General features: G+C 41.5%; 1 protein-coding gene and 1 long non-coding RNA gene across 2 annotated transcripts in view; one reads left to right on the top strand and one right to left on the bottom strand.

Annotated features, from left to right (window-relative positions):
• LOC102546625 (uncharacterized) overlaps positions 1–22,045 on the bottom strand; it is a 37,312-nt gene that overhangs the window by 12,871 nt on the left and 2,396 nt on the right. The window contains 1 exon segment of the long non-coding RNA NR_203094.1: positions 1,977–2,437. This is a non-coding gene — a long non-coding RNA (uncharacterized LOC102546625).
• Positions 11,349–22,045, top strand: part of Ralbp1l4 (ralA binding protein 1 like 4) — a 62,983-nt gene continuing 52,286 nt past the window's right edge. Inside the window, 1 exon segment of the mRNA XM_087559566.1 lies at positions 11,349–11,842. The gene's annotated coding sequence lies outside the window, so the exon portion shown is untranslated.

The raw sequence follows: 22,045 nt of genomic DNA, 5'->3' as shown, positions 1-22,045 counted from the left end.
CCCCTCTTTCTTCTTCCTTCCTTCCTTTCTTTCCATTTCCTTTCTTCTTATTCCCCCTCCACTCTTTTTCCTCCTTTTGGATTTAACATATTCCTCTATCTATGCATCCATTCCTCCTATCATCTCTTCAATGCCTGAGACTCTCTATTCCATCTGTTGTAGTCTGTTATTAAAATCTGCCTCTGAGAGACTATTTGAGTTCCTACATTTTACTCATCCACATCTCCCTGTTTAGGTTTTCTTTATTCATTTCCTTTCACAGTTAGGGTTTTCACAGATTTCTTTATTTTTCTCTTTAAAGACCTCTATCATATGTGCAAATGCTGTTTTACAGTCTTTTTTATTCTCGTTCTTCAGTCATGCTGACATATTCAGGGCCTTCTGTAATAGTGTTGATGGGCTCTAATAGAGATTTGAATGCCCTGGCTGTTACTGGTTGTGTTTTTATACTAGTCTGTAGGTATCTGGGATTGGGAAGATGGTAATTCAAGGTGCTGGTGTCTGGTTTTGTGTGATAGAAAGTATTTGATCTCAACCATGAATTTCTACCCATCCTTTGTCCATTTAGTTTCTGGATAAAAGATGCATACAAGCTTTATATTTATGACAATCCTTAATTAGCACAGGAACTGGGCAGATAGCTATCCTGTACACTATTATGCATATTTCTCAGCCAATAATTCCATTACATAATTTGCCATGGTTTTGTCTGGACTGCTTTTAATCCCAATTAGCCAATTCCCATGGCCATTATCTAAAGATTCTTACCTCATGGTGGCTTCTCCTCTGCTCTGTTTACCTTCTTCTATCTACCCCTGTCATGGTCTCCTCCCACCCCGAACCTGGGAACACCAGGGAACACCGATCTCAATTCTGCACAGCTTTTGAGTGTAGGCATTTTTATTTACAATTCAGAAATAACTTCTGGGCAAGGTCACTTAAGAGTATGGATTAGTGTTTTCTTTCTTTTGTTGTTGTTGTTTTTCATTTGGCTTTGTTTGTTTGGTTGGTTGGTTTTTGAGACAGTGTTTCTCTATTAGTATTTTCAAAAGCCAATTGTTTGATTAAGATATCTGGGGTCAGAGAAAGGACCACCCGTTTCCTTAAATCTTGTGTATGGTAATCAAGAAATTCTACTAAAACTTCTGAAGGGCCCTGTTACCCTTCAGCCCCAGGGTTTATATAGGTACCTCTGGATATTCTCTAATTTACTTTATTGATCAGGATGGTCTTAAACTCAGAGATCTGCCTGCCTCTGTCTCCCGAATGCTGGGATTAGAGGCGTGTGCCAGCATTCCATGTTAGTGCCCTGAATAATTGCAAGAACTGAGTAGTCTCTCCCTGCTAAGAAAGATTTTGATATGCATGCTGTGCAGACTTTTCAGGGAGTCATGAAATCAGTGTGGTCTTGCTGACTCATGCCTGCTGATGCCTGCCTGCCTCTGCCAGGTAGTGCCAAAGCTGCTGATTCATGTTTACTATCCAGAGTCTACCGAACTGGATCGCTGATGTATCTGTGAAGGGTTTGTGAGTAGATCAAGCTGCTGCTGCTGACCTGTGAACTGACTGCCGATTTCCCATCTGACAAAACAAATGGGAGTTGCTCCAAAGAACCATTTTTAAACAAGTCCACTCCCCCATATTCTTTCTTTCCCACTACCTCTGGTAAAAATGGCTAAAAAGAAAGTTAAAATACTTAAGAACCATCATTAAAAATAGGTTTTAAAAAGTTGCAGTTATACTCCTGCTTTTTAGTACCCGAGAAACATCCCTGGCTCTTCTAAAACTTGGTGTGTAGACCAGGGTGGCTTAAAACTTACAGAGATATGTCTGTCTTTGCCTCCTGAGTGCTGGGATTAAAGGCATGTACCACCACCCCATCCGGTCAACAGCTCTTGAAGAGCTTCACTCACACATGACATGGTGCTGAATCTGTTTCTACCACATGAGTCACTAAGAGATAATGACACTCTTACCTTCCCACTCGAGTGGTTCTGTTCAGTACCTCTATTCCAACGCACATGATCCAAATTATTCTTCTGCCCCGAATGTTGTTTTACTTTTCTTCTGTTGCCGTTTGGAAGTTAGTGTTGAAATTAGAAGCTTTAAAAGTCAATAAATAAATCGCAGAAGTTAAAACATGCACATGAACGATAATCAATACTTTACATGGCACAATGTTCAAGATATTTCTAAATTTAGAAAAATATGAGGAACATCTATCACGTTAAAGAAACATAAGAGTTATCTCTGATACCTCTTCAGTTACATACTCTAATAGGAACTAATGTTGAAAGCACCATTAGGAAATCTGTGTACTTTCCTGACAGAGACCAGCATTGGCATCCATCTGGTGTGCAAACTGAGGCAGGCAGCCATTGCGGGTCAGTGCTTAGAGCTCCTGATGGTTGGATCCAGATACCTAAAGATGCTGCTGCCAAAGGAAACCAGAAATCAGAGAAGTTACTCAGCAGACCTGAAGGAACAATACTTAAATTACTGGGGCTGGAACTCCCTGAGGGTACTGGAAAAACTATGAACTTTTTCTAACTTCTTGGGGCCAGCAAGAAAGAGAAGGAAAGAGAGAAAATTCTCTCTCTCTCTCTCTCTTTCTTTCTCTTTACACACACACACACACACACACACACACACACACACACACGCACACACACACAAATACACACACAAACACACAGAGGAATGAACACATGCACTGAGTGGATGAAACAAAAGACAAAGTCCAGTAACTTCATATACACAAATATATGCATACAAACACACAGACGTATATGCATAGAGACCTATAGACAGACATATGTACATTCACACATAGATTAGTTAATGCAGACCTCTAGCAAGCAGGCTTCAAACATTTCATACCTGGATGCATAAGTACACACAATAGGTGGCCTGAGAAAGCAACACACACCCAGACAGGCAACAAGCTTTACACATATACCTACATACATACACATTGTTGATGGGTGAAAGGAACAATGTTCCAAACTACCATAGACACAAACGTTACACATACACATATGTGGTGAATGAGGGTGAAAGCTCCAACCCTCATCCATGCAAACTCTGCACATATACATATATACATAATACATGTGTACATGCATACATACATACATGCATACATGCATGCATACAAGCACACACAATTGATAGATAAAAGAACAATGCTCTAACCATCACACACACAACCCTTACACATATTCACACATACCCCATAGTTTATGTTAGAAGAAATAATGCTGCAGTCCACCACACATAAGCCTCAACAGAGACACATAGTTGGTGGATGCTCCAATCCCCAAAATTTATTCTTCATTTCATCCAATATATATCCCAGCAAAATCTTTCATGCAGTATTAAATTACAATGTGTTTGTGTTTTAGTTTTATTGTAGTGAATGGTTAGTGAATGATGTGGTTTTCAATACCTTATAAGAAATAACATTACAAGTACAGGTAAAGAACAAAAATTAGTACCACAAACCCATGAACATTCATAACAAAGCAACTTATCATGGATTAACAAGGCGTAAGCAAGCAAGATAGTTTTCTCAGCCAGTTTCTGTTACTGGCAGGCAGCAATTAGCAATTACAAAGAAATGAGTAATTATTTTCTTATTCATCTTAAAAGTAATCTTGTAAGAATCTTAAAAGGATCACACATCTAAACTTTTATATAAAAATCAGTCATATCTTCCTTAAGTCCTCAGAATGCATATTGACTTACCAGAAATTCGTAGTAAGTCTTATCAGGATGCTGAGGGGAAAATGGGTGTAAGAAATCAGTTATCACCAGTCCAGCCTGAGTGAGAGTCATGTCAGCTATTAGTGCCATTGTACTTATTTCCTGATCATAAAGATCCTAGCTTAACCCATACGAGTGTGCCTTACTGAACTTCAAATTATTTCCTAAGATTTTCTACATCATAGCCAATAGTAGAAAACATCTCAGCCTAGCTTCACTAACAACTTTTATTCCCAATATTTTGTAAGGGTGGAGGTCATTGCTGACAATCTAAGTTCTTCACAGGTCCAAAGGCTTTTCCTCCTATTGATGCTGGACAGTGCCATCCTCTGCCACATATGTGACTAGAGTCATGGGTCCCTCCTTGTGTACTCATTGGTTGGGGGTTTAGTGCCTGGGAGGTCTAGTGGGGTTCGATTGGTTTATATTGTTGTTCTACCTATGGTTTTGCAAACCTTTTCTGCTCTTTCAGTCTTTTCTCTATCCTCTCCATTGGGGTCCCCTTGTTCAGTCCAATGGTTACCTGCAACCATCCTAATCTGTATAGTAGGGCTCTGGCAGAGCCTCTCAGGAGACACCCTTTATCTGGCTCCTGTCAGCAAGCACTTCTTGGCATCAGCAATAGTGACTGGGTTTGGTTGCTGTTTATGGGATAGATCCCGAGATGGGCCAGTCTCTGGATGACTGTTTCTTCAGTCTATGCTCCATTCTTTGTCCCTGTATTTCCTCCCATAAGTATTTTGTTCTCCCTTCTGAGAAGAAATGACACATCCACATTTTGGTCTTCCTTCTTCTTGGGCTTTTGGTCTGAATGCTCTCTGAGTCCAGTGAAACCAAGGATGGGGATTGGAGCTAACTTCAGAGAGTTCTCTATTCTAGGTTTAGAGTGGCTCTTGGAGCTTACCACCACCCTAGAGCCTTAGCTCGTCTCCTGACTCACATGATAATGACTGCGAAACCAAGTGGACAGGTACTTGAGAACAGCTATCTCAATTCCTGAAAGATCACCCTGTGACATCTCTCCTTGGGTGCTGATAACAGGGTCCAGGGACTTTGGCCTCAGCCCAAAAGTAACAGGAAACTAAAAAAGAACAACCAGGGAACTTTCCTACCTCATACAGGAAGGGTAGGAAGGAGAGCCTGGTGCACATGCAGAGGCCTGCAAGGACCTGTCCTACCCAGTCTTTGTGCCCTTCCCCTTTTCAGCTTGTCAGAGGGGTTGCCAATGTCCAAGTGACCTAGCCAGGTAGCTCTTTTTTTTCTTAAATTTCTTTTTTTTAATTTACATTTCAAATGCTATCCCCTTTCCTGGTTTCCCCTCCATACACCCCCTATCCCATCTCCCCTCCCCCTGCCTCTTTGAGGGTGTCCCCCAACCATCCACTCACCACTTTCTCCCTCCCTGCCCTGATATTCCCCTGCACTGCAGGGGCCCATCCTTGGCAGGACCAAGGGCTTTTCCTTCCATTGGTGCTCAAAAAGGCTATCCTCTGCTACATATGCGGCTGAAGCCATGGGTCTGTCCATGTATACTTTTTGGATGGTGTTTAGTTCCTGGGAGATCTGGTTGGTTGGTATTGTTGTTCTCATGGGGTTGCAAACCCCTTGAGCTCCTTGAATCCTTTCTCTAAATACTCCAATGGGGACCACATTCTCTGTTTAAGTTGCCAGCCTCTGTTATTTGTCATGCTCTGGAAGAGCCTTTCAAGAGACAGCTATATCAGGCTCCTATCAGCTTGCACTTCTTGGCATCAGCAATATTGTCCGGGTTTGGTAGCTGTATATGCGCTGAATCCCCAAGTGGGGCAGTCTCTGGATGGTCTTTCCTTCAGTCTTTTCTCTAAACTTTGCCTCTGTATTTCCTGCTGTGAGTATTTTTGTTCCTCCTTCTAAGAAGGACTGAAGCATCCACACTTTAGTCGTTCTTCTTCTCGAGCTTCATGTGTTCTGTGGATTCAATGTTGGGTAATCCAAGCTTTTGGACTAAACTCTTAAGGGCTCTCTCTCTCTCCTCAGATTTACCCTCAGTCTGTGTCATCACTGGGATGTCCCACTTCAATTGTAGCTGCTCTTCTGCACATAGTGGAAACTAGTGCTTATTCGTTGTGAAGATGAATTTTTTCATCTTGTGTGTGGAGGGGTCTGTGCTTATGTATAAGGAACTGCTGACTGGCTATGCACATGAATGGATAGCTAGTGCCCATAGACTGCAGCCTGCTCCATCTTCCCCACCCTTGCCTGAGGAAGCTCGCTAGGGATCCTGGCTTCTGAGGGAACACGTCTTTCCCCTCCATTCACTCTACACTATTTCCTGTTCTTTCAATTTTTTTTAGTGAAGCTGAAAGTGCAGTTCAGTAATAGATTCCTACCTAACGCTGTAGGAGTCTGCAGAGTTAGAACTTGTTTATTCTTGGCAGGAAGGCTGCTCCTGTGCCCTGGGAAAGGGCAAGGCCTTTTCTAAAAGAATACAATGTAACATTCTTTTGGAAGTTACTCAGGACCTGCTTAGCTACTGCAAAAACACCTTAGAAAAACTGATAGGTTTAAATGTAAAGTGGATCCAAAACTTCATAATGAAAATTTCCTTAATTTTACCAGAGTTTGGAGTTAAAGGACAAAATAAAACATAGGGAAAATACATTTGAGTGCTGGGAGCTCTGCAGCAGCCTGGGAGGGAAATAGGAGGGAGGGGCCACAGTGGGTGGGGTTCAGGTATAGGTGTGAGGCCATGTGCTTTCCCATTGCTTACCCGCCATTGTTCACCCCACTGCTCACTTTGGACAGACTTTCAAAGAGCTGACACAGGTCAAAAAGAGTCATATTAACCAAGACAAGTAAGTGTCCCTACAACAATACAGAAAAAAATAATTCAAAGAAGGCATTCTTAACTCTCATTCTTAACTTTTGATCTGGAATAAAATAAGAAGCAAATGGAAATGTTTATTGGAGACAAATATTTTGCACTTTTGCAAATAATTGATAGGTAATGCCTAAATGTTGGGTATGGAATTTAGTGAAAATGCTTCTGTTGATATTACATATAATAGCAGAAATCAATTGGCAATAGTATGAGATTAACAGGTAGGCGAATTTTAGCAGGGTTTGTTGAGGATGCTTCTAAAACATGTCATACTTCCCAGTGACACAATCCTGGTGGAAACCACTTAGGCAGGACATGTGTGAGCATCAAGTCTCAAGGCCCTCTGAATGCTCAGATGGATTTTATACTGGTGTTGCTTCAACTCTACATGTTCTGCACAAGACAGAGGCAACATATTACTAAAAAATATTTAATAGCCTCCTCTCCTCTCTTTTTCAGGCCCTTCTTGTTAGTTTGCACCTCTGAGTGCAAACATTAAATTAACTATAAGGCATATTGTCTGGAGACATTATTGAAGATTTGTGCCTCTGTAACAAAGTTGATTTTCAAACGGGGGGTTCCCAAACAGCACAAAATAAGACAGAGACATTAAATAATCACCGCAATACTTAGTTTAAAAAATAGAATGATGGCAAAGCAAACCTGATGGGTTCTGGTGTAATGTGGGAGATGTAAACATAGACTGAGCAGGCAGAGAGCAAGAGAAGCCCACGGTGTTTGAGATGACTGAAGGAATACACCATGGAAGGTCTACAGAGTTCTTAGTTCTTAGAGTATTCGTTCTGTATGATACTAAAAAAATATACACGTATTGTGCTGGGTATTTTGGCACCTAATCCTTCTAAATTCCTTACAGACTAATAATATTCTGGCACAGGAGTACATTTAATGACATTACTCAATTGGTACAAATAATGAGCACATTTTAAAGACTGACCAGCAAAAATCTTTTGCTAAGTATCCAAACATGTTGATCATAGCCCAAATATAGAGGTTGGAATTCTGTCGAGCTTGTGGCCTGGTAAAACTCTTTTTCAATATTCTTGTGAAGCTTCAGTAGACTTACTCAGTAAGCTGACACATTGGGTAAATACATATGACAAATCAGCTCCCTTAAGTTCCACTTCCTTGGCAATGGCACCAGGTACCCCAGATTTATTGATTACAACCATTGTTTCTATGACTGTTTGAATCCTTAAAGGGGAGCCACATTTTTAGGATGGAACTTCTCCTGAACGCCTTCTTTCTCCACAAGAGCAGTGTTGTAGGTCCATTGGCTTCACATACTCTTCCTATTAGGGTGATGCCATAACTCTTAACTTCCTCTATACAGTTGTTTAAGGTCGCATTGGTTGGATTGTGTGTAATAAGAAATCTCATGTTCTTGTATGTGACTTCTACAGGAGCAAGGCGTTTCATTCAAGCCACATGAATGTAGTTTTTTAAAGAAACATGGAATAGGGTTATGAAAGAATTAAAAAAAAACGAATACAGAAATGATTCCAAGCAAAAACCAAAACCAGAGGGGGTGATGGAGAGAGAGAGAGAGAGAGAGAGAGAGAGAGAGAGAGAGAGAGAGAGAGAGACTGAAATCTGCTTCAATATTCATATACTCCACTTAAAAGTTTAAATGGTTGAGGACGGGAAATCAATGTATTTGTCCATTGGCACAAAAGATGTGGTATAGTGAGTGGTGGACAGAATGCATTCTATGATTAACTATTGGGTTAAAATGATTTTGTGAACTGTGTTGTACCGTGTGTATTTTTCTGTCTCACAAATAATGTTTTGTCATTTGTCTTAGTGAAAATAACTGCTGTGCAAATAGAATTTTTTTAAAAAATAAAACATTTCCCCAAACTTCAGTTCCTTTTTTCCCCCACTGTGGCATTTCAGGACAGGGCCTGCTGGGGATGCAGCTAGTGAGGAGCTCTGTCTGTAGCTCCTGAAATAAAGCTGAATCTATCTTTTCATCTTTTCAGATGTGTGTCCAGAGAAACATGCAACTTTCTAGGGGTAGGAATGGAATGCTGAAGTTGAATTTATAAAGGAGAGCGAGAAAGAGGGAGAGAGAGGGCAATTTTTATTTGAATATCTGGGGGGAAACACAGTTTTGCAAAGTCAGTTTTAAAAAGAGTACTGATTGTTTCTTGTGTTTGCAAACTCTTTTCAAATGTGTAAGGTGGGGGAACGAAAGTGTTGAACTTCAGGAGAGTTGTTTGGCTTCATGCTTGAGTATTTTGACAATAAGGACTATTGTAATAGTTTGTAATATTCATCCAGTTTGCCAGGTCACAGGTAGGCTGAAGGGTGGGGAATGGTGCTAAGCTGAGCTGATTGGTGCATCCACTCTTCCACCTTTTGCAGATCATGGCAGGGGCACCCATGGCCCACACCAAGGTTCTCCAGCTTCCTCTCTCTGCTCATCCCCCATGTACCCGCTTCTCCCTCCATCTTGCTCTTAAGCATCCTGGAGTCAGTTTCTGGAGACAATGTTTAACAAACTCCCTTTTCCTTCTTACTTATCTGTCCTGTTTCCTATGCAGGTCACCTCTCCCCTGTGATGCTACAGATGCTCCATTCACACTTGTGTGTACTGTTAAAATAGCTGTCAGTCTGGGGAGACTAAGAGCAGAAGTTGTAGCTGTCTGGAAGCACATTCTTCTGTGTGTCTGGTTTGGAAAGCTGACATCCTGTAGGAAGTTCCTTAGTTGTTTACAAAACTGTACAGTTGATGCAGGTCTAGGACTTTGCTGTTTTTCCTGGGCAAGTTGTAACCTAGAATTACCATTCTATGAGTCTGCTTTCTCACACCGACTGAGCTTTGCCCTGGGAAATCCTTCTACAATACCCTTTGTGCCCTTCCAGTCTGCAGTTCGGACACTTGGAAACTTATCTGAAGCTCTCCGTCCAGAAGTTCAGTTTACCTGAGTGCACTCGGCTTACTAATTAGCCTAGTTATTGGCCATTTTTCCTGAATTACTCTGTTTTCTCGTTTGCGTCTTGTTTGTGTCACTATGTACAAATTTGTAGTTCACTATGTGAAACTTTACTTCTTTTTATGATGAGTAGCTGTTCATCTTTTAAAAGTTGGGATTCAGTTTGAGTTAATTGCTATGTTGTCTCAGGTAGAAAAATACTAATTGTCAAAGATAATGTATTTAAATATATACCTCCATTCCCTTAACCCCAATTGACAACTAATAAACTACATAGGAAAACAACCTCTTCTTGACAACCAATCACTGTTTTTTGTTTGTTTGTTTGTTTTTTGACGTCTGACAGGGATCCTTTAATGACTGACAGTGGTGGGGCAGAGCCACACTTGACAAAAGCTTACATGGATGGGACCATGCAAATGAGCCTCATGAGTATTCATGACAAACTAATGAGGGGAGAAACAGGGCTGTAATGAGGGCAGGGCTTGAGGTGGAAGCAATGAGTTCACTAGGCACAGGGTATCAACAGTAACTATGATGTCTGAGGCCGGCCTGGGCAGCGAGTGATTGACAGGGGAGCCATGGCCAGCACTGATCCTTCAATGACTGACAGTGGGGGCTGTGATACACTTGATGGACGGTTCCCATGGGCGGAGTCTCTGGGTGCGTGGAGGGTAATGGTGACACCTGTAGCCATCACTGGCAGGGCTGGGACCTCACATAGTCAAGAAGTGTGTGTGTGGGGGGGCGCATATGACATCACCAGCAGCGGAGGCCGAGCCCCAGTGTGCGTTTGACTTCAGGATTGCCCCACAGTCATGCACGCAGACCCGCCCAATTCTTTCACCATTTAGGAATGTTTGAATCAGAATGGGCAAGAAAAGGGCTAGACTCACAGCATCTACCCCGCCCCCTGTCACCATGACGGACATTCACTGGATCCCAAAGCACAGCTCACTGCACATCAGTAACATACACTTGTGCCAAGCTGTGGGAAGAGCCTCAGAAGACGTGACTGCGCGTGTGCATCCAGTCCCCGCTGTCACCATCAAGTAAAGTCATCAAGATTCCGGGTCAGCACTTTGAATGCCGCGGCCTGAGTCCCTCAGGACCGTCGCTATTCTGTCGCGCCGCGGGGCGCCGGTGCCTGGAGCATGTCACTCTTTAATTGTATCCTGGTCGCGGTGTCACTGTCACACTTCATGACGACTTCATGCCGCGCCACATCGGACCATCTCACCCGGTTCTCCCGTAACTTTGTGGCTCCTGTGACGTTTTCAAGCCGGGATGGCTCCAGTTACCTAGTTCAGTTCTGTGACTTGGCCTGTTTCCTGTGGTCGGGTCAGTGATGACCTCAGGCGGCGCCCACCTCCTCACGCTCTTACTGTTTGCTGTGGTCACACCAGGACATTGGACCACGCCCAGATATCTCTGCTCTGCCTTTATTTCCACAGCCCTCCTCTCTTCCTGATTCCCGTGACGCCATCACTCCTGGCCGGAAGTGCCAGGCTAAGCGTCCTTTGCGGGGGTTTTGAAACAGGGGGAGCACCGGGTGTGTCCATCGCAGATTCCTGAGTACGTACATACGTCCCGGTGCCGACCTGGACCCAAGGTCCTCAATGGGACTCCGGAAGCCAACGCCTCCGTCATTGAAGACGTTTCACTACTGTCTTCCTGTTTTCCCGTCGCGCTCTGTGACGCCATCACGCCGCGTCTTATCCTTCTGTGTTCCTGGATCTTGCGTTAACGCTGGTGACGCTATCACTCCTCGACAGAAGTCCCGGGCTCTGTTTCAGCCGCGGGCAATTTGAAGCGGTGGAAATGTTGGTACATTGTCCAGGTGGGGATCCCGCGTTCACCATGGCGCCCCAGAAGCCGCCTCCGTCCCCGCTCCAATCCTGTTTACAGAGGAAGGTTGATGAGCACTTCCTGCGCTGCCTCAGGGATCCTGGCACACAAAGCACGCTGCGAGTGGGGCTGCGGTGCATCCACAGACCTGCCGTGACCTCCGACCACATGGTGACCCACAACCCCGCTGCAACCCTCGATCACGCCTCCAAAGCCATTGCTGCTCCAGCCAAAATTGCTCCGCCCGCCAATACCGTGGTCACCGCCTCCATTCCTAGATTTCTGGCTCATTGTGACCACTCGATCCGCGACCCCGTGGTGGCCCCCGAACCCCCCCCCCCCCGCCTTTGTCACTTTCACCGCCATTACTAAGTTTTCAGCCTCACGGAAAATGAACAGACACGGAGCAGTGAGTAATGTCTCCGGGGAGCATGGCAGGGTGGGAGTGATGTTCCTGTGGGGGGATCAGGGACTGGTGAATGAGGCCCGCTGACCACACCCGACCCCTATGACCCCCGTCCCCAAGTCCTTCCCAGAGGAGAGGAGCCTCAGCCGACTGCCCTGCTTCCAGGCCCCCAACCGCTGTTAATAAGTGCTAATGACTATATATACCTATAAAGTCAAACATACAGTCTTCCATGGCTTTTGAGGTAGGAAGATAGAAGCTTTAGATATGGCTTTGAATCTGGCTGTATGACCTTGGACAAGCTTTTCCTTCATAGTTTGAATACATCATTTTCTATTAGTTCTTAAAAAGGCATTTACTAGGACTATGAATCTACAGGTATTAGGTAAGTGTTTTCCATGGAATGCTCTTATAGCAATGTACTAAATAGGGCCAGATATTCTACAGAGAATGCCATGAGAAGAAAACTAATCACAGGAGACCTTAGGTAGTACCTACTGTCTACAAGTGAGCAGACACTGAAGGTTATTGTGATTCTTTTTTTCATTAGAATGTAAGGGATTGTAAATCGTAGTATAAACTGGGCTTGGTTACTCTCAGCACTAGGTAGGCAGAGGCAGGGGGGGGTCTCTGGTAGTTTGAAGCCAGTCTGATCTACATAGTGAGAATCAAATCAATTACGGCCTGCATAATTAGACACCATCATAAATAAAGACCAAAATAAATCGTAGGGTAAGTTAAACAGAATTTTGAATCACAGACAACCAGTGTCAACAGAAACATTAGTGTGGATATTAATCGATATTTTAAAAATGTAATTTTCTTTGAACACAACTTGAGAGTATGAGAAAAGTGGTAAGTGGCAGGTTCTTTTAGTATCTCCTCTCCTTGTAAACCATGCACAGATGCAAGTTTTAAGTTCTAGTGTTATCTTCCTTAGATTGTTGGATTAGTGCCCTCCCTGGTGTCCTTATTTTGCTTGCTGTTCCTCAGATTACAATCAGAATGATCTTTTGATAAAGAACTTGGATTGAACCGTTTGTGCTCAAAATTCTCAAATACCTCTGGGTTACATACAGAATTGAATCTAAGCTCCTCCCTGCCATCAGGGCAGCTGCCAACTTAACTTAGCCTTACCCCATGACTCTCGCTATTGGACTTCAGGATGCTACCCAGGCAGATAGACTGGACACCTCTTCTGGCTGGTGACAGTTGTTCTTGTCTTCTATTGCTGTTCTTTACTTGAGGGAGCTTCTCCTCCTTCCTAAATTAAATATTTTTTCTTTTACTCTTTTGTATTTATTATCAGATACACTTTCCACTTGTTAATTATTCCCATTACACTCTTTGACTCTCTCTCTTCCTAACAACAGAGTAGAATCGCTTTTGATTTGTTCATAAATTTATCCTTGGTACTTAGAACTGTGCCTAGTACCTAATAGGCTCTTTGTAAAAATTTCTAAGGGAATGCTGTAGTTGATTTGACCTTTTGACATCTTGAATCTAGATCCTGCCTGCTACCATTTGCTGACTGCATGACCCTGGATAGGATAATGACTTCTGGTGCTTCATTTTATTCAGCTATGTAAGACGACTACAGTATTACTTACTCCACAGCATTACAGTGAGCACTTGAGTCAATACATGTTAAAGATCACAGGTCTGAGTTTTCTATGCTTTGTGAAGAGGCCAGGGTCTATGTTCAGTGTCTTCCAGTTGCTCTCTACCTTAATTTTTGAGTCAAAATTTCTCCCTGAACCTGGAGCTTCCCATTTTGGCTGGACTGGCTGCCTCCTAGCATCTGTTTCTTATCATACAATGTGTTGGACTTAGAAAGAAATGTGCAGCACTGCGCCAGAGTGGATGTAGATAAGGATCTGAACTTAGGTCCTCCTGTTTGCAGAGCAGGCACTTTACTTATTGAGCATCTTCCTCAACCTTAAAAATGAACAAAGAAACATATAAACAAATAATCCAAACTTTTTAAATAAAATTGTTTCTTCTTTCTCTCTCCCTCCCTTTCTTCCCCCCAACCCCTCTCTCTTATTGGAGGCTGGGTTTTTTGGCATTTCCTGAGTAGTCTATAAATTAGCCTGGTTTCAAAGTCAAGTGATCTGCCTACCTACCTCTGTCTCCAGAGTGCTGGGATTAAAGGTGTGTTACCGTTGTTTGTGTTCTTACAACATTTTCTATTGAATTTTTTATAGAATTCATTTTTATATATTTTTTTGAATGAAATTTTGTTGCCTACCAAAATTTGTTTGACTTTCTAAGTAGTCTATCAGTAAGCCTAGAATAAGATAAAAGTGATTTCCTGAGAATGAGAAAGGTACAGATGCCTTTCCTACGTTTTGCTTTGATGTTCTACTGGAAATACGATTGTGGTGACAAGAGAACTAACTGGGGCTTCCTTTTTCCTGACAGGAAAAGCCTAGAAGATCTTAGGGAATTCTGTTTCTTGTAGTGTTCAGGAAGGAGAGGTGTCTTATTATCTTTAATGTGATGCTTTCTACCATTTTGTACAAGGAGCTTTCCTACATGTTGTATTCTGGTTCTCAAGTTGGAGTGTATTTTTACTTAGCATTTGTCCTTGCAAATGGTGTTTTGTAATTCCTTTTATATATCAGTCTCAACCTTAAGTCATAGGATTGTAAGTCTTGTGACTGATACTTAAAAACGAACATGAAAGACTACTTGTTTTTTAACATTTATTCCAAAATTTAATAATAATTGGTAAATTCCTATGTATGCCCTATGCTACAAGACTTTTTGCTAAGTGGTTTCCCATTTAATATTCCAAAGGTCTATTTAAATTCAGCGTACTGAGAAAGGAACAGGTTTACAGAGATAACAATACTTGGTTGGCTCACATGGTATAAAAGGAACCATGATTTTTACTTTCTTTTGATTCATGACCCAGGTGCTAATTCTTTTGTGAGCTACATTTTAAAAGGACAAAGTTTTGCATTTTTGCCATATATTTGTAAGTGTGTTTTACTCCAAATTACTGACAGTATTGTGTTATTTCTGCCCAAGAGGATGTTGTCTGATTCCTGGCAGCTGTAGTGTCTGGTGTTTGCAGGATGCTGGGATTTGGACTGTAGGCCTCATGATCGCACCGCAAGTTCTTTTAACCTGGGAACCATCTATCTAGTCACCAGAGCTGTAGTGAATACAGATTTAAACATGGACACTACGGGAGGATAAATGCACATGCAAGCATGACAGGCATGAGAGAAAGAAAGGCAGATGTGGGGAAGAGAGCTGTGTAATCCAGAGACAGAAGTGAGCTAAGGCCAAGAACAGATGGTTTGAAACACCTTTAATTAATTAATTAATTAATTAATTAGTATATTCTGTGTGCAAATGTCTATATGTGTCAGTGTGAGTATATGGAGGTCAGAGGACAATGAGTGGGGAGTTTGTCCTCCTACCACATGGGATAGAACTTGGATCCTCATGATTGATGACAAGTTGCTTAACCCCCTTTTGAAAATTACATTTTTTACAATTTTTTTATTAGATATATTTCTTTGTTTCTCCATCTTTATTAAATTGGGTATTTCTTATTTACATTTCAATTGTTATTTCCTTTCCCAGTTTCAGGACAACATCCCCCTAACACCTCACTCTTCCCTTCTATATGGGCTTCCCTTCCCCATCCTCTCACCATTACCACTCTACCCACAAAAATCACATTCACTGGGGGTTCAGTCTAGGCAGGACCAAGGGCTTCCCCTTCCACTGGTGCACTTACTAGGATATTCATTGCTACCTATAAGGTGGGAGCCCAGGTTCAGTTCATGTATATCCTTTGGGTAGTGGCTAAGTCCTTGGAAGCTCTGGTTGGTTGGCATTGTTGTTCCTATGGGGTTTCGAGCCTCTTCAAGCTCTTCCAGTCCTTTTTTCTGATTCCTTGAACGGGGGTCCCATTCTCAGTTCAGTGGTTGGCTGCTGGCATTCGCCTATGTATTTGCTGTATTCTGGCTGTGTTGCTCAGGAGAGATCTACATCTGGTTCCTGTCAGCTGGAACTTCTTTGCTTCATCCATCCTATCTAGTTTGCTGGCTGTATATGTATGGGCCACATGTGGGGCAGGCTCTGAATGGGTGTTCCTTCTGCCTCAGTTCTAAACTTTGCCTCCCTAGTCCCTCCCAAGGGTATTCTTGTTCCCCTTTTAAAGAAGGAGTGAAGCATTTGAAGTTTGGTCATCCTTCTTGAGTTTCATGTGTTCTGTGCATTTAGGGTAATTCAAGCATTTGGGCTAATATCTACTTATCAGTGAGTCCATAACATGTATGTTTTTCTGTGATTGGGTTACCTCACTCAGGATGATATTTTCCAGTTTCATCCATTTGCCTATGAATTTCATGAAGTCATTGTTTTTGATAGCTGAGTAGTATTCAATTGTATAGATGTACCACATTTTCTGTATCCATTCCTCTGTTGAAGGGCATCTTTACAGCTTCTGGCTATTATAAACAAGGCTGGTATGAACATAGTGGAGCACGTGTCTTTGTTATATGTAGAAGTATCTTTTGGGTATATGCCCAAGAGAGGTATAGCTGGATCCTCAGGCAGTTCAATGTCCAATTTTCTGAGGAACCTCCAGACTGATTTCCAGAATGGTTGTAGCAGTCTGCAATCCCACCAACAATGGAGGAGTGTTCCTCTTTCTCTGCATCCTCGCCAGCATTTGCTGTCACCTGAGTTTTTGATCTTAGCCATTCTCACTGGTGTGAGGTGAAATCTCAGGGTTGTTTTGATTTGCATTTCATCATGACTAAAGATGTTGAACATTTCTTTAGGTGTTTCTCAGCCATTTGGCATTCCTCAGCTGTGAATTCTTTGTTTAGCTCTCAACCCCATTTTTTAATACGATTATTTGTCTCCCTGCGGCCTAACTTCTTGAGTTCTTTGTATATTTTGGATATAAGCCCTCTATCAGTTGTAGGATTGGTAAAGATCTTTTCCCAATCTCTTGGTTGTCCCTTTGTCCTAACAACAGTGTCCTTTGCCTTACAGAAGCTCTGCAGTTTTCTGAGATCCCATTTTTCAATTCTTGGTCTTAGAGGATAGGCCACTGGTGTTTTGTTGAGGAAATTTTCTCCAGTGCCCATGTGTTCGAGATGCTTCCCCACTTTTCCTTGTATTAGTTTGAGTGTATCTGGTTTGATGTGGAGGTCCGTGATCCACTTAGACTTAAGCTTTGTACAGGGTGATAAGCATGGGTCGATCTGCATTCTTCTACATGCTGACCTTCAGTTGAACCAGCACCATTTGCTGAAAATGCTATCTTTTCTCCATTGGATGGTTTTGGGTCCTTTGTCAAAAATCAAGTGACCATAGGTGTGTGGGTTCATTTCTGGGTCTTCAATTCTATTTCATTGCTCTATCTGACTGTCTCTGTACCAATACCATGCAGTTTTTATCACTATTGCTCTGTAATACTGCTTGAGTTCAGGGATAGTGATTCCCCCTGAAGTCCTTTTATTGTTGAGGATAGCTTTAGCTATCCTGGGTTTTTGGTTATTCCAGATGAATTTGCAAATTGTTCTGTCTAACTCTCTGAAGAATCGTATTAGTATTTTGATGAGAATTGCATTGAATCTGTAGATCACTTTTGGTAAAATGGCCATTTTTACTATATTAATCCTGCCAATCCATGAGCATGGGAGATCTTTCCATCTTCTGAGGTCTTCTTCAATTTCTTTCTTCAGAGGCTTGAACTTCTTATCATACAGATTTTTACTTGCTTGGTTAAAGTCACTCCAAGGTGTATTATATTATTCGGGACTATTATGAAGGGTGTCGTTTCCCTAATTTCTTTCTCGGCTTGTTTCTCTTTTGTGTAGAGGAAGGCTACTGATTTATTTGAGTTAATTTTAAACCCAGCCCCTTTGCTGAAGGTGTTTGTCAGGTTTAGTAGTTCTCTGGTGGAACTTTTGGGATCACTTAAATATACTATCATATCATCTGCAAATAGTGATATTTTGACTTCTTCTTTTCCAATCTGTATCTCTTTGATCTCCTTTTGTTGTCTGATTGCTCTGGCTAGAACTTCAAGAACTATATTGAATAAGTAGGGAAAGAGTGGGCAGCCTTGTCAAGTCCCTGATTTAAGTGGGATTGCTTCAAGTTTCTCTCCATTTAGTTTAATGTTAGCTACTGGTTTGCTGTATATGGCTTTTACTATGTTTAGGTATGGGCCTTTAATTCCTATTCTTTCCACAACTTTTATCATGAAGGGGTGTTGAATTTTGTCCAAATGCGTTCTCAGCATCTAATGAAATGATCATGTGGTTTTGTTCTTTCAGTTTGTTTATATAATGGAGTATGTTGATGGTTTTCTGAATATTAAACCATCCCTGTATGTCTGGGATGAAGCTTACGTAATTATGGTGGATGATTGTTTTGATGTGTTCTTGGATTTGATTTGCCAGAATTTTATTGAGTATTTTTGAGTCGATATTCATAAGGGAAATTGGTCTGAAGTTCTCTTTCTTTGTTGGGTCTTTGTGAGGTTTAGGTATAGAGTAATTGTGGCTTCATAGAAGGAATTCGGTAGTGCTCCATCTTTTTCAATTTTGTGGAATAGTTTGGATAGTATTGGTTTGAGGTCTTCTATGAAGGTCTGATAGAATTCTGCACTGAACCCGTCTGGACCTGGGCTCTTTTTGGTTGGGAGACCTTTAATGACTGCTTCTATTTCTTTAGGAGTTATAGGGTAGTTTAAATGGTTTATCTGTTCCTGATTTAACTTCAGTACCTGGTATCTGTTTAGGAAATTGTCCATTTCCTGCAGATTTTCAAGTTTTGTTGAATACAGGCTTCTGTAGTAGGATCTGATAATATTTTTAATTTCCTCTGATTCTGTAGTTATGTCTCCCTTTTCATTTCTGATTTTCTTAATTTGGACACTCTATTTCCTCTCATTAGTCTGGCTAAGGGTTTATCTATCTTGTTGATTTTCTCAAAGGACCAACTTTTGGTTCTGTTGATTCTTTCTATGGTCCTTTTTGTTTCTACTTGGTTGATTTCAGCTCCGAGATTGATTATTTCCTGTCTTCTACTCCTCCTGGGTGTATTTGCTTCTTTTTGTTCTAGAGCTTTTAGGTGTGCTGTCAAGTTGCTGATATATGCTCTCTCTTGTGTCTTTCTGCAGACACTCAGAGCTATGAGTTTTCCTCTTAGCACAGCTTTCATTGTGTCCCATAAGGTTGTGTATGTTGTACCTTCATTTTCATTGAATTCTAAGAAGTCTTTAATTTCTTTCTTTATTTCTTCCTTGACCAGGTTATAATTGAGTGGAGCATTGTTCACCTTCCATGTATATGTGGGCGTTCTTCCCTTCAATTATTGTTATTGAAGACCAGTTTTAGCCTGTGGTGGTCTGATAGGACGCATGGATTATTTCTATCTTTCTGTATCTGTTGAGGCCTGTTTTATGACTAATATGGTCAATTTTTGAGAAAGTACCATGAGGTTGTGAGAAGAAGGTATATCCTGTTGTTTTAGGATAGGATGTTCTATAAATATCTGTTAAGTCCATTTGGTTCATGATTTCTCTTAGTCTGTCTATGTCTCTGTTTAATTTCTGTAGACCAGGCAGGCTTTAACATCACTCTGCTATCTCCTCACCTCAAGGGCTGGTGTAAAATGCATGTAACAATACAGCTATTTTAAAGTTTTTAAAAATTCTTTTTCAAAAGTTGGAAGATTAACTAGGTGGGGTCTTGCCCTGCGGTTACCATTCCCTTTCCATGAAGATTTTCTATCTTTCTCCTCCTTCTCTTCTTCCTCTTCCTCCTCCTTTTCATTATTATTATTATTTACTATTGTTGTTGTTGATTTAGGCTTGTTTTATATACAGTCCAGTAATTATCCTCCTTCTGGTCCACTTTCCCATGGCTCCTCATCCAATTCCTCCTACTCTGTCTCCAAAAGAAGGCTTACATACCCCTGTCCACCAGAGATTTTCTAAGGAACCTCCAGACTGATTTCCAGAGTGGGTGCACCATCTTACAGTCCCACAAACAATGGAAGAGTGTTCTACTATCTCTACATCGTCGCCAGCATCTGCCTTTACCTGAAAATTTTATCTTAGTCAGTCTAACTGGTGTTAGGTGGAATCTCAGGATTGTTTTGATTTGCATTTCCCTGATAACTCAGGATGTTGACCACTTCTTTAGGTAATTCTTTGCCATTCAAAATTCCTCAGTTGAGAATTCTTTGTTTAGCTCTGTATCCCATTTTTAATAGGGTTATTTGATTTTATGGCGTCTAACTTCTTGAGTTATTTGTATGTATTGGACATTAGTCTTCTATCAGATGTAGGATTGGTAAATATCTTCTCCCAATCTGTTGTTGGACATTTTGTCTTAAGGACAGTGTCCATTGCCGTACAGAATCTTTGCAATTTTATGACATCCCATTTGTCGTCTCTTGATCTTAGAACAGTCTTAAGAAATGATCTTGAAATTAATCTGTCATTTCCTCAGAAAATTAGGTACAATTCTGTCTGAGGACCCAGCTATACAACTCCTTGACATATACCCAAAAGATGCTCCAACATATAACAAGGAAACATGCTCCACTATGTTCATATTAGCCTTTTTTATAATATCCAGAAGCTGGAAAAAAACCTACATGTCACTCAACAGAGGAATGGATACAGAAACTGTGGTGTATTTGGACAATGGATAATTACTCAGCTATTAAAAACAATGACTTCATGAAAGTTTTAGGAAAATGAATGGAAGTAAAAAATATCATCCTGAATGAGGTAACCCAATCAGAAAAGAACACACACGATATGTACTCACTGAGAAGTGGATATTAATCTTAAAACTTGGCATACCCAAGATACAATGTATAGACCACATGAAGCTCAAGAAGAAAGACCAAAGTGTGGATGTTTCAGTTCTTCTTAGAAGGGGAAAAATAATCACAGAAGAAAATACGGACACAAAGTGTGGAGCAGAGACTGAAGGGAAGGCCATCCAGAGCCTGCCACACATGGTGATCCATCCTACATGCAGTCATCAAACCTAATCACTATTGGGAATGCCAAGAGTTGCTTGCTGACAGAAGCTGTCTCCAGATAGGCTCTGTCAGAGCCTGAGAAATTCAGAGGCAAGTCCTTGCAGCCAAACACTGGACTGAGAATGGGGTCCCCATTGGAGGAGTTAGAGAAAGGACTGAGGTATGTGAGGGGATTTGCAACCTCATAGGAAGAATAGGATCAACCAACTAGACACCCCAAAACTCCCAGGGACTAAACCACCAACCAAAGAATACACATGGAGTGACCCATGTCTTCAGTCGCATATGTAGCAGAGGACGTCCTTGTTGGGCAGTAATAAGAGGAGAGGTCCTTGCTCCTATGAAGGCTTGATGCTTCAGTATAGGAGAATGCCAGTTTGGGGAGGCTGGAGGGAGTGGGTAGGTAGGTTGCTGGAGCACCCTCAGGGAGGCAGGGGTGTGGGGATGGAATAGGGGTTTTTTGGAGGAGAAACCAGGAAAGGGGATAATATTTGAAATGTAGATAAAGAGAATGTCCAAGAAAAAAAAAAAAAAGAAATGGTCATTCTAACCAAAAGTATTCATTAGATTCAGTGTGATCCCCATCAAAATTCCAGTACAGTTCACAGATCTTGAATGGACTAATCTCAACTTCAAATGGAAGTAAACACATACACACACACACACACACACACACACACACACACACACACACACACACAGAGAGAGAGAGAGAGAGAGAGAGAGAGAGAGAGAGAGAGAGAGAGAGGATGAGAACGAACTGGATATCTATAACAATGTGATATAATGAAAGTGTGGTATTGGTACAAAACAGACACAGTGATAAAAAGAATTGACCTGATAAGCCAGACATAAATTTACATACCTATGGTAGATTTCATCAAATGTCTGCATGCAGGAGAATTAAAATAGGTTTATACTTATCACCCTGTACAAAACTCAACTACAAATGCAACAAAACTACAACAATAAGCCAGATATACTCAATATGATAGGAGAGTATGTAATGAATAACCTTGAACTCACTGACAGAAGGGAAAACTTTCTGAACAAGACTCTATTAGTGAAAGTGCTATCACCAAAATTTAATAAAAGTGGGACCTCCTTAAACCAAGAAGCTATACATGCCAAAAGACACTGTCATTAGGCAAATCAAGAGCC

The sequence above is a fragment of the Rattus norvegicus genome, chromosome 7, assembly GCF_021556685.1.
Source record: "Rattus norvegicus strain SHRSP/BbbUtx chromosome 7, alternate assembly SHRSP_T2T, whole genome shotgun sequence".
NCBI lineage: Eukaryota > Metazoa > Chordata > Mammalia > Rodentia > Muridae > Rattus > Rattus norvegicus.
The sequence above is the reverse complement of the archived record's forward strand: the minus strand, read 5'-3'. Positions and strand labels throughout refer to the sequence as shown.